Genomic DNA, 14,276 nt, shown 5'->3' on the forward strand with positions numbered 1-14,276 from the left:
TTATTTAGAATGTATTAGCAAAAGGAGCCTATGAGTTAATGGATTATGACGAGATTCCACTAGCGCAACCCCGTAACGGGTTGTACCTTAAGCATTACTACGCATGATTCAGTGTGGTAACCCATATGCTTTTGTTACATTTTTGTTTTCGCTAAGAGTAATTGTTTTGGTCAAGTAATCCACTTTTTACATTCGTCGCAGATGTCGAACCTATTGGAATCTTTTGTTGGATATGCCGACGGAGCGAGTCATGGTTCGTGGAACCTATCGTCTGCAGCCTAGGCCATTTTTTATCCAAGCGGCGATTTAGTGAGTTTTAGAGGGGTATGTATTGGTCGGTCAACAAATAACATCGCTGAATATAGCGCGTTGATAGAACTTATCTCTGATGCAGTCACACATGGCATAAGCCGACTTATCGTTAGGCAAGACTCACAGCTCGTCATACTACAACTCACTGGTATATACTCCGTCCGAAATCCAGCTATCTATCGCATGTTCCTAAGGGTCAAGATTTTGGAAAGGAAATTTGATTTTATTCAATATTAGCATATTTCCAGGAACTTAAACACATTAACAGATTCATTGGCAAATTATGTGTTAGATAGACATTTGCAACCTTTATAAAAAGAAGCATTTCATCAGTATTTGCATCAGGTTCATGTAACTTAACCAAAATAAAACTCCAAAAATCAAAAATATATATATAACTATTTATGGTTTACACATAATGTTCTGTAACCAAGACAAAATTGGTCAAATGACCCAAAACGCAAAACGCTAGGGGGCACCCTAGTCTAATGATGCTGGTGATAACAAGTCACCGCCTGTGCAATCATGCGTAAAAGCCTAGTCCATCGACTCGACACGCCGGTAGTATGTCACTACAATCTCAGGGGCAACTCTTCAGTCCTCATGTCTGGAATACCAAGAGTGAGGCCTTCGACCTAATCCTGCAATGCTGAAAGAGTCTCAACCACATCAAGGTCGCGAAGGATAGCCCTTCCCACAACCTCTCCTACTGGAGCGACAGCCGGCAGTCTCAGGCGTACTAATGGCCGGAATGGTCCAACATCTACATGAGCACATGAGTTTTGATTAGTCCTGATAGAAGAAAGCACAAGAACATTATAAAGAGAAATGATAAATAGAGATATGGTCAGAGAATTTACCGATGACACCCCACTGCTCGCCAGCTGGCACTACCAAATCCGAATCAACCCGGAGATCCATACCGGCATATGGATACTCAGAAAAAACCATCTCCTGGCGGTTGAACCACTTGAAAAAGGTATCAGAAAATGAAACCTGGGACTGACCAGCATGTCTGGCCATAAGGTTGACCCATCTCTCCATCCGTGGCTCAGTCGGTGGAGGTAAACCAAGTAAAACATATTGCGGCTGCATCAGCGGGATCTTTTCCAAGGCAAAAGCGGTCAAAATAGAACCATACCCAAAGTTCTTCAATCTTCCATTTTTCACCTTGGTCAGTTGTTCTTTCATCACGGAGAGTACTGCATCACACCAGTTGAACACCTTTGGTTCAAGGCATTCCAAGGCGTACTGCTTATAAGACCTGTTGGCCACGTGAAGTGTTGCACTACCAATCAGTCTATCAAAAGTGAACAGAATGGTCCTCAGGGACCTGTCAGTGACATCTCAGATATTGATCTTGCCATCCTTACTCGGCTGAGATCCGTCTCTGCAATATCGACGAATGTAATCTCTCACAGATTCACCCCCACAGGTCAAACCTGATAATGAGATAGGGGCACCCCGCCTCGATAAGCCGGTCAAAAAATAGATGTCCACGACAGTCAAGGGGATGGACTTGCCCCTAATCTGGAACACCTAGGTGGTAGGATCCCATGCATCGAGAAAATATTGCAACAAGTTGATTTGTTGCCTCATGCTAGAGATGCAGAAAAACTTGAATAGGCCACAGTTCCGCAATGCATTTACCGTAACCGGATCATGTAAAGCAAGCATGTCCTCTTCTCCATGCTCACGTTCTCGCCATGTAACAGGCATTTTTCTCCAATGAATCTCTGAAACAAACAAGAGAAGAGTCAGGATCCTGATTTGGTGAAAAACATGCAAAATTTCCATGAAAAACTGTGCATAAATTTCCCTCTTCGCGCCCATCGCACCCCCAGCAGTGTTCTAGGTGGGATGCACGCTGACTGGCCAATGGCCAAGCTAGCATGCATCGCACCTTTCGATATAGAAGAGGTGCGATGGAGCCAGGTTGAGTTTGTCAAACCCCAGAGGCTCAGAAAAACTAGAAAACATGCTCAGAATTCAAAAAGGAAAGGATGGAATTGAAGAGATTAGGTTTAGCTCCTACTTGGTCCAGACGGCACCAAGAATCATCCACAGAATCTCCCAGAATCAGCTGGTGAAAATAAAGGGGGAAAGCACCTCCAAAGCTCCAGCAAACCAAAGTTCAAATGAAATGGTAAAATGAGAGGTAAAAATCACTTTTAAATTACTTTTCACGTAATTCAAGTAAAATATTAGTGTTTTAACTCATTTTTCAACCATATATTTTGATTTTCTAACTAGTTTGATGAAGCAATTGCGCAGGCAGTACAACCTTTGAAAGAACAAAGTTGTCAATGATAAAATCAAGGTAGTCAATGACCATTATATTGAGCAGTTTTAACGCGAAATTCAAGCTTGTTAAAAAATAAACATAAGGAATGAGCAAATGTTCCCCCAAAGTTTAATCTCATTAAAAAATGAACCATTTTCCGGTAAATAACCATCGTGAATGTATTATCATCAGCCTTTGAAACCTTGGTCGTGTTCTCATCATCACCTCCACTCTGTATTGGCCGATCATTCACCTCCATTTGATTGTTTACCCTTTTTGAGGAACAGCTGCGAAGAGTGATCCTGTTAGCCATCCTTGTGACACTGCCATGATTGGAAAATTCCAAACCTTACATGGAATCAGCTGCTACCCGAATTTATCACTTGTTCCTCGAAAAATGAGTCTCCTTTAAGCTCTTTTCAACTGACTCGTAAAATATGAAAAGATTGCCGAGCAATTGGCCTCTCCAGCTCGTTAAAGTGACCGGAAGTGCTATCCCTCCTTTAGATTTTAATATTTTTGGACTTGAGGGATTATTACACAAAAAGATCAAGCGCTTGTTTTGTTCGGCTCATTAAAAGTACCGAAAATTCATCCCTTTTGTATTGTTTTATACTTTTTCAGACTCAAGGGATTATATGACGAAAAAGGATTATTGGAGTTTTTTTTACGTCCCTTTTCAGACTCTCTAAAATTGAAAAGGACCGAGTTATCTTTGTCATTAAACTCGTTGCAACCGAATAGCGACAAACTTGCCCATACAGACAAGAACGAGTTTCACTATCGCCAGGCTCGTTAAAAAATAGCGATGGGTTTGCCCGAAGGGCAAATTATAGAACAAGCATATGTTATCCTCCTCAAGCTTGACAAAAATAAAGAGGTACTGGTCAGCAATGACTGGGGAAAAATTGGGAAGAAAACTTGAAGAAAATTTATTGGTAGCAAGTCGCTCTTGAACATGACACTTTCACTTCGCATCCGAGTCGGGTTGGGTTGTTCCATTCACTGGTCATATAACCATGGGTCCATCACACCATCCATATTTGGGGATAACGCTACCAATCCATCATATCAGTGTCGCCGATATTTTTAAGAGAAGTCGCTCAGAGAATTCACCTATGTCTCATCCACTGCAATACATTTACGCTCCATCCTTTCATGACCGCCACCCTGAACCTTATATCATCAGATCGTTTTCACCTCCATTAAAATCATTTGCTCCATTCCGTGTCATTGATGTGGGCTTCACTAAGGCCCTCCTATGAAAGATCGCTTCTTGTCGACATTAGCTCATTATCCAAGAAGTCGATCTAGGAACAACCCTTTCAATACTTTGAAGCTTGCATGCCTCAATGGAAAGTTTCTCACTTCCGACGACAGGTTTACATCAATGGCCTTCGACCGAAAGATTTTGCGTGGTGTTCAATGCCAAGTCCCTTATTCACACCACGTGAATTGTACTGTAGTACCTTGAGGGTCATCATCATTATTGGTGATTCCTCTCGCGCCTGTTAATAGCTTACATCATTGGCTGGTAATCAGGCAATGTCTTTCCATGTTCGACTCCAGAACATCTCTCACATGGATCGACTTGTACTTCGAGTGAAGATCGAATGAGATTGAAGACCCTGGATCTAGTTTCATCCATCCGGGCTGCGATATATATTCAGGAAAATAAAGACATCAAATGTACATCATTGCTGCACAGATAATCATCCAACCTAAGGGATGATGGCTCTACCAGAATCATCAGTCTGCACTCAGACGATTGTCTGTCTTATGTACATGAAAATGAATTTATAAAGCTGAGCATGGGAATGCTCGCCTCAACTAGATCATGAAAATATTATGAAGATAATGTATTATATTGTATCTTATTACAGATCGCCTTCCAGCTTGAAAAAAAACTTCACATCCTCATGATAAAGCATTTTACCCGACATCAAAAAAGATTAACGACCTCATGCTTTAGGGGGCAACTATTATAGAAATTTTTGGGCACTGAAACCCCAATCATAAATGTCCATAAACCAAGGGCTCTTAAGTCCCTAAGAGTGTTGTTCCAACCTCTAAAAGAACAAGGTCAGCTGATACATCTTCTCCCAGAAGTTCTCCATGAAAAACTGCTCAGAACTGGTTAAAACTGGACCATCTCACCTGCTCCATGGTCAAAGTGAGCTGCATCCCACCTAAATACACACGGGAGGTGTGATGCATACTGAAAATCCCTTCTATGGGGTGCGATGGGTGAGTGTGGACAAATGGCAGGGTCAATCTGCAAGGTCGAGGATCATGGAATCTTCCAGAAACTTCTCCTGTGACACTTGCCTCTCTGCATTCGCCCAGGGATGAGTAAGAGATCATCAATCTCCAAGTGGAATCAAGAACTATCAGAGAGAGGACACTAATCAAATCTTAAAAGCTGACTCACCCCCCTTGCAAACAACTATATATGGATCCCTCATCCCAGAGATCCAGAGGCTGGAATTTTGTATCTTGTAAGGAAGTGCAGCTGGTTTCTTGGTGTAACATCATAGTGTTGGGTGATATAAGCTTTTCGTGAGGTGAAGAAGGGCTTTCTTGCTGAGAGGATGATGCTGGGTCATAAAACTTGGTTGTAATCCTCTTTGATATTCTTGATTATTAATAAAGCTATTCAAGTTTTCCTCCACATTCTTGTATGATTGATGATATATGCATTTGTGTGGTCAATATATATCTGGTCCTATATTGTTTATGATAGTAGATCTATGTTCTTGGATAGTGTTATGCTGCTTTAATCCTACAGGTGCTCTTTGAAGCTGGGTAGACGAGGAAGCGAGTGGCAAAAATCTATCAGAAGGGAGAGGAATCAAGCAAGGAACCAAGCACAAGACAGAGGTTGGTCTCCTTTATTCCCCTCTTATCTACTTCTCATAAAGGAAAATGAAAGTGGTTTTAGTTTGTTTGTTTCTAAGGTAGCTACCAGCCTTAGTGGGACTAGAAGCTCTGCATAGACACTAGATTTCCCGATAACAGGAGGAGCCTTTTTACATGTTTCTTTTTGCTGGTTTCGGCTGCCCCTGCCTCTAGAGTATGTCTTCCAGAGGGATCAACCGCTACAAGACTCCTGTAGGATGTCTTGTAGCTACTTCTCCTCCTGCGATGTAGGCTAAACGAGCAGGGCTAAATTCGCTGATGAAGAGTCCAAATGGAGCTTGAACAGGTAGAGTGTGTGGGCCTTCGCTGCTTGATTTGTCACTGGAAAATTTTCTTTCCATCTAAAGAAAACATGATTTCTTGTATGACTGCAGGAACACATAACCAGGTGGTTGCAATGGTGGTGGAAAGAGATGAAACAGGTGATGGATGGAAGAGAGGGGTGGTTGCAGGACTAACCAACAGACTCTAAGCTTCAAATCCCCTTCCAAAATCGAATTTGGCCTGCCCGAAGGCTCTACAGGATGTTTCCTGCAGAAACACAGAACTTCTTGTAGAAAACCCAAAACTTCCTATAGGAGGTGGAATCTCGACCCAAATGTGATCAAATCCTGGGAAAAGTGAGTGGCCATGGAGGGAGTGTCTGTAAGGATGTCCTGTAGCTTGGTACGGATCCCTGTCCTCGTTTTGCACGACCTTCTTTATCTGCAATGTATTCCCTGCAACCTGCAATAATTTTACAGAGATTAGACCTGTTTCTTTTTCTCTTTCTCTTTTTTCCTTTTTTTTCTCTTTTTTTTTTGAGAGATAGCTGGGGCGCATCCATGAGGTTTTCATCCCCACTATCTGCCCTAGGCACCTCAGAGAGGTTTTCACCCAAGGATCCTTTTTTTATTCCATTTCTTTTCTTTCTTTTTTTTTTTTTTTCTGAGAGACAACTAGGGCGCCTCCATGAGGTTTTCATCCTCACTGTCTACCTTGGGCATCTCAGAGAGGTTTTCACCCAAGGATCTTTTTATTCGCTTCCTCTTTTTTTTTTATGATCAAGGTGTGGGTGGAATAGAGGCAGAGCCCTGCTCTACTACCAACACTAATTTTTCCAAAGTTTCAATGAACTCCTGCCTCGAAAGGGGTTTCTTGTAGATTTTCAATCGATGCCCATTGACAAGCATGGGGATGGCTTCTTCATCAATGGTCTTGATAAGGATTGAACCATTGTCATTGCATTTTTCCACTGTATAAGGTCCTAACCATCTTGTCCTTAGATTCCCTTTGAAATCCTTGTATCTTGAATCATACAGCAGTGCCCAATCGCTCGGCTGGAATTGCTTTTCACTAAGGTGTTGGTCATGCCATATATTCCTTTGGAGTTGAACTACTTCTGAGTGGAGGAGGGCCTACATTCTGTGTTCATCTAATCCATTCAGCTGCAGTAATCTTTCACGTTGAGCATGGCTGAGATCTAAGTCCAGCTGCGCTGCCATCCTCGATGTGTTGTACTCGAACTTTATGGACAACAGAGCTTGCTTCCCGTAGATCAGCTCATAAATTGTGAAACCTATTGTAGTCTTCCACGTGGTGTTGTAGGCCCAGGTGGCCTCAACCAGATGATCTGCCCAATCCTTTCTACTGCTGCTCACCACCTTAGTCAGAATCCCTTCCAATGCTATATTAGTGACTTCCACCTGCCCATTTGCTTGTGGATGACATGGGGTGGAAGTCCTGTGCTTGATCTTGTGATGAGCGAGCAAGTCTTAAATCAGGTTAGAGGTGAACTGGCTTCGTTGATAGGTGACTAACTCTCTTGGGTAGCCAAACTTGTAGAAGATATTTTCCCTTAAAAACTCAGCCACCTTTTCTTCTATCGCTGCTTTGATTGCCTTTGTTTCTGCCCACTTTGTCAGATAGTCAGTTCACACAATGATGTAATACCTTTGCTTTGAAGGAGGGTTGATAGGACCCACAAAATCCATGCCCCACTTCTCAAATGGCTTGAAGGTCACTTGAGGTTGGAGAGGCATTTCATCCCTTGGAGTCGGTTTCCCCATCCTCTGACATTGGTCACACTGGCTGATGTATCTTTTGACATCTTGGTGAAGAGCAGGCCAATAGTAGCTTGCCTATATAATTTTGAAGTCATTCCTTTTTGCTGCAAAGTGGCCTCCACAAGGCCCATCGTGATGGGTTAGGAGGATGTCAAAGACTTCCTCCTCCCTAACACAATGCCTCAAGATCTAATCTGGGCCAAGTTTGAACAGGTTGCCCCCGATCCAAGTGAACGAGGCACTCTTCCTCACAATTCTTCTCTTCTCCTTTGAGGATAGATGCGGAGGGAACTGTGCTGACACCAAGTAATTTGATGTATCAACAAACCATGGAGAGAGTAATGAGATAGAAAACAGATTTTCATCTGGCATCTGGTCGTCCACTGTCCCTTCTTCACCTACAGGCAAATCCAATCTAGACAAGAAGTCAACAACAACATTTTCCTTACCTGGCTTGTCGACAATAGTCAAATCAAATTGCTGCAACAAAAGTAACCATCTAATGATACGAGCATTGACATCAGGCTTATTCATTAAGTATCTAATCGCAGCATGATCAGTGTGTACAAATGTTTAATAACCAGTGATGTAGTGTCTGAACTTGTTTAGGGAATGGACTACAGCCAGGAATTCTTTCTCGGTTACAGTATAGTTTATTTCTGCCTTGGACAGGTTTTTGTTGACGAAGTATATGGAATATGGTAGTTTCTCCTCAACTTGTCCTAAGGCTGCCCCTATGGCTTTTTTCGAGGCATCAATGTGGATGTGGAAAGGTAGGGCCCAGTTTGGACCTCTTAAGATCGGGGCGGACACCAGCTTATCTTTCAACTCTTCCAGAGCCCCCTGACAGTCATTAGTACATTTGAACTCAACATCTTTTCCTAAGAGGCCAAACAATGGTGAGGCTAGCTTACTGAAATCTTTAATGAATCTCCTATAATATCCTGCTAAGCCTAGGAAACTCTGAACATCTCTCACCTTTTGAGGAGGTGGGACCTTATGGATGATAGCAATCTTGTTAGGATCCACCTGTAATCCTTGCTGGGAAATTGTATGGCCTAGCACAGTCCCTTCGGTCATCAGGAATTCGCATTTCTCAGGACTGAGGGATAGGTTCATCTCAATACACTTGGTTAAGACTTTCCCGAGGTTAGTTAATGCTTCTCGGAAGTTGGACCCATAAGGAGTAAAGTCATCCATATAGATTTCTACCAAATCGTGGACCAGCTCAGAAAATATGCTCAATACTGCTCTTTGGAAAGTAGCAGAAGCGTTGCATAGCCCAAAGGGAAGGACTCGGTAGGCAAAGGTACCCCATGGACAAGTGAAGGTGGTTTTATCTTGGTCCTCTAGGCTGATTTGGATCTAATTATACCCGCTAAACCATATAGGAAAGAGAAGAACTTCTTCCTTGCCAGTCCATCCAACACTTGATCTATGAAAGGCAAAGGGAAATGGTCTTTCTTGGTGGCTTTGTTAATTTCTCGGTAATCTACACAGATTCTCCACTTCCCGTTCTTCTTGGGCACAAGCACTAGAGGTGAGACCCACTCACTGTCAGAGATGGGGTAGATGAATCCTGCATCCAACAATTTTTGCAATTCTTCCTTGAAAATGTCTTTAAGGGCTAGATTCATTCTCCTCTGAGGCTGCCTAACTGGTTTACAATCGTCTTTAATGTAAATGTGATGGTTACAGACCAAAGGATGGACTCCTTAAATCTCCTTATAGCTCCAAGTGAAAGCATCTAGATGATTGTTCAGTAAGCTACACAGCTCCTTCTCCTAGGAGGGAGATAGGGAGGAGCTGTTCTTTAAGGTTATTTTGGGGCCAAATTCCACATTCTTAACTCTGGGAGAGGTTGGATCAGTCACACAAAGGTCCACTAATACGTTGGCTTGGGTATCTTCCACCAACTCCTCTAAGGACAGTGCACTGGGGGGTGGATTTTGAATCAAATTCTCAATCAAGTCATCCTCGATTTGAGGGCCTCCCCTGGTGGTTTCTACGGTGCACAATGGTGCAGAGTAGACCTCATCCTCATCTTCCTCTTCCAACCAGAGTGGTAAGTCATGTTCTAGTAGAGGTTGGGTGGGAGGGTATAGGACTAGCTACTTGGACATAGGTCCATTCTTGATGGTCATGCTTCCAGCTCGACAACTGATGTAAGCATTTGCAGTGGCTAATCAAGGCCTTCCCAAAATGAGGGGGTATCCAGTGAGCTTCGCCTTTGGCTGAAGGACCAAGAAGTCTGTAGGGTACTCCCAAGAGTCAACAGAGACCAAGACATCTTCCACAATCCCTTCGAGAGTCACAGTGGAGCGATCTGCTAACTGCAGGACTGTCAAGGTCTTCCTTAAGGAACACTGAAGGTTGAGTTTAAGCATGGTGTCCCTAGTCATCACATTAATGGCAGCCCCTAGATCAATCAAGGTATGGGGGATTATGGTGCCATTGATGTGGACATCAACTACAGGACTCCTAGGGTCCAAATACTTTAGACAGATTACTTGCCCCAACATTAGATCAGACAGTTGTCCTATGACATTGATAGTCGAGGCATCTCTCTTTCACCTGCCTAGGTGCCTGAAACACTTCCCCTTAATCAATTTGTTGTTGATTGGTACATCTTTTATGGCCTGGAGAAGTGGTATTTTCACACACAACTGTTTAAGTTCTCCCAGAAGTTCAGTCTCCTCTAGGTTTGGTTGCGTGGTTACTGTTAGTTGCTCAGGAAAGGGTGGAATGTCTTTGGGTTCACTTTCCTATTTCTCTTCCTCGCCTTCTGGGGGAGGAGGTTGGTGATATGGAAGGACCTTCCCAGATTACAAGCTGATCTCCTGGATCTCCATAGCATAGGTAGGGCATGTTGTCTCTCCAGTGTATACCTGTTGGGCCTGTCTGTTGTTGGGGTTCGGGTTCGGTTGAGCAGACATTTGGGGTTGTCTTGGAGGAGTAGGAGGTAATGGTTGTGGCTGATCTGGTGGTGGAGGAAGAATGGCGGGAGGAGAGTTGTATTGGGGCCTCTACCCTAGTTGAGGTGCATTCCACTGAGGTTGTGGCTGGACATGTGAGTGAAATGAATGAGAAGTGGGTTGAGTATGGTATTGAGATGGATAAGACCATGGAGGAGGTGCGGACCAGGAAGGATGAGCACGGGGACCCCAAGAAGGTATGTGAGCAGATTGGTTGGGGCTATAATAAGCTTGGGATGTCCCTTGCATCCCCTGCTGGTAAGGTCTGGGCCCATGCGGCCTCCTTTGGTTGAAGAGGTAGAGAGGTTCAGTGGTTGCCTCAGTCCCTTGGTACATGGCTTTAAATCCGGGTAAGGTTCGGCATTGGTTTGTGGGGTGGTCTTCCTCACAAATGAAACATACCTCTACTGAGTGCAATGGACACTCGTTCTTAGGGTGCTTCCTCGTACATCCGGGACAGAAAATGGCCAAAGCCCTCTCAGCTTCCTCTTTCTTTTGTTGGATTCGGAAAGTGTCAAGTTGCATGGTAATGGTCTGTCTCACCTCACTTTTGAGGTCTTCCATCTAATTAGCAAACTCATGCTTGGAGAAGGCAGTACTAGCTGAAAGTGGATTCCTCCTACCTCTTTTCCAGGCTGCCCTAGAATGGTTTCTAAACACAGTCTTTATGTCTTCATAAGGTAGCTGGTAGATGTCCCCTCTAGCAAATGGAGGGTATCTAGAGGTCTTCAGGGACTCCTCGGAGCAGAACTAGCTTCAGAGATTCAGGGTCAAGTGTGCGCCTAACCCGTTTATAGCTAAGTTGGAACCTTTCTTCGTAGTCTTCTAAGGACTCATCATTTCCCATGGTCATCTGGAAGATTTCTCCCTTTGTTTCCTTGGACCTACAGTAGTCCCGGTATTTGTTGTTAAAGGCTTGCTGCATCTGAGCCCAAGTGGTGATACTGTTTCCAGGTAACCCCATGAACCAGCGAAGTGTTGCATACTTGAGGGTAGAAGGAAAGAGTTTCAACTTTTGCTCATCCTCAGCATAGTCATAAGTTCAGCAAAGGACAAAAAACTCAAACAGGAAGGTATCAGGGTCTTCAGTGGTCAATCCATGGAAATGAGGTAAGGCTGAGGGACTTATGTTTTTCATATTCATGTCCCCGTTGGTCCCTCGGATGGGGAAGGTACCTTCTATTCTCTCATCATCTTCTCTACCATTTCTGTTTTCAGCCATGGTCTCAAAAGGAATGCTTTCTTTCTCTTCTTTTGTTATAGGATATTCGTATATCTCAGGAGGTCTCAAAAGGAATGATTTCTTGCTCTTCTTCTGTTATAGGATCTTCGTATATCTCAGGAGGTTCACCTATAGGTTCTTCTGGGTCACTTCCACCAAAGAAGAGAGAAGGGTGACTCAGTGAAGTAGTGGGGGTGTTGGGTAGGATTTTTCCGGTATTATCTTTGTTCCTATGAGTGTTACTGGGAAAAGTGTCTATTTAGAACTGCTCTATCCCACTAAGGTGTGACAGCTGCCTTAGAAACAAATAGAGAAAAAACTACTTTTGTATTTCCTTTATGAACTATAGATAGAGAGGAATAGAAAGAACCAACCTGTGTCTTGCGCTAATCCTTTGATCCAATCCCTCTCCTCTTTGACAGTCTCCAGCTACCTACTCCCTTACTTGCCCAGCTTCACCAAGTACCTGTAAGATCACAGAAGAAGAACACTATACAAAGACACAGATCTATATTCATAAACAACTTAGGATCGGATTTAAGTTAACCATACAAATGCAACAAGCATCAATGATACAAAAGCATGGAGGAAAATCTCGAATAGTTTTTATTGATAAACAAGAAAAGATCCAGGAGGATTTACAACCGATGGTTCCTGACCCAGCATCAACCTCCCAGCAAAGAAGCCCCTCTTCACCTCCAAAAAAGCATAGATCACCCAATACTCCGATGTTTGTCTGAAAACCAACAACAATTCCTTACAATATGCAAAACTCCAGCCTCTGGATCTCTGAGATGAGGGATCCATATATAGATATGTGTAAGGAGGATGAGTCAGCTTGTGATTTGATTAGTGTCTTCTCTCTGTCAGTTCTTGCTTCCACTTGGAGACTGAAGGCCTCTTACTCATCCTTGGTCGAATTCAGTGAGGCAAGTGTCACAGGAGAAGATTCTGGAAGCTTCCATTGTCTCTCTGCCTCGCGGAATGACACTGCCATTTGTCATTTCTCACCCAACGCACCCTCACAGTGTATTTAGGTGCATTGCAACGCACCTAGCCAGTGTATTTAGGTGCAATGCAACGCACCTAGCCAGTGGAGCAGCTGAAATGATCCTGTTTTGACTTATTCTGAGCAGTTTCTGGTGGAGAAATTATGGGAGAAGCTGTAATCTGTTGACCTTGTTCCTTTAGGGGTTATAACAACACTTTTAGGTACTTAGGATCCCTTGGTTTATGGACATTTCATGCTTGGAGTTGTAAGGCACAAAAATGTCTATAACAGTTTCCCCCTAAAGTATGAGGCCGTTAACCTTTTGGTGTCGGGTGAAATGCTTTATTATGAGGATCCGAAGTTCTTTCAATGCTGGGAGGAGACCTGTAATAAGATACAATACAATACAATACATTATCTTCATACTGTTTTCATGATCTAGCTGAGGCGGGCATTCCCATGCTCAGCTTTATAAATTCATTTTTATGTACATAGGACAGGCAATCGTTTGAGTGTAGACTGATGATTCTGATAGAGCCATCATCCTTTTGGTAGGATGATTATCTGTGCTGCAATGCTGTACATTTAATGTCTTTATTTCCCTGGATATATATCGCAGCCCGCATGGATGAAACTAGATCCGGGGTCTTCAATCTCGTCCGATCTTCACTCGAAGTACAAGTCGATCCATGTGAGAAATGTTCTGAAGTCGAACATGGAAAGACATCGCTTGATTACCAGTCAATGATGTAAATTGTTAACAAGCGCGAGAGGAATCACCGATAATGATAATGATCCTCAAGGTACTGCAGTACAATTCACGTGGTGTGAATAAAGGACTTGGCGTCGAACACCACGCAAAATCTTTCGGTCGAAGGTCATTGATGTAAACCTGTCGCCGGAAGTGAGAAACTTGCCATTGAGGCATGCAAGCTTCAAAGTACTGAATGGGGTGTTCCTAGACCAACTTCTTGGATAATGAGCTGATGTCAACAAGAAGTGATCCGTCAAAGGAGGGCCTTAATGAATCCCAAACCAATGACACGGAACGGAGCAAATGATTTTGATGGAGGTGAAAATGATATGATGATATACGGTTCAGGGTGGCGGTCATGAAAGAATGGAGTATAATGTATGGTAGTGGGTGAGACACAGGTGGCTTCTCTGGATGACTTCTCTTGAACATGTCGGCGACACTGATGTGATGGATTGGTAGCATTAACCCCAAATGTGGATGGTATGGTGTGACCATGGCGATGTGACCGGTGAATGAAACAACCCAACCCAACTCGGACACGGAGTGGAAGTGTCATGTTCAAGAGCGACTTGCTACCAATAAAGATTCTTTGAGTTTTCTTCCCAATTTTTCCCCAGTCATTGCTGACCAGTACCTCTTTATTTTTGTCAAGCTTGAGGAGGATAACATATGCTTGTTCTATAATTTTCCCTTTGGTCAAACCCATCGCTATGTTTTAACGAGCCTAGCGATAGTGAAACTCGTTCTCGTCTAAAGACAAGTTTGTCGCTA

This window comes from Pinus tabuliformis, chromosome 9 (assembly GCF_031772625.1).
Source record: "Pinus tabuliformis cultivar Carrire ecotype Pingquan chromosome 9, CPIR1, whole genome shotgun sequence".
NCBI classification, from domain to species: domain Eukaryota; kingdom Viridiplantae; phylum Streptophyta; class Pinopsida; order Pinales; family Pinaceae; genus Pinus; species Pinus tabuliformis.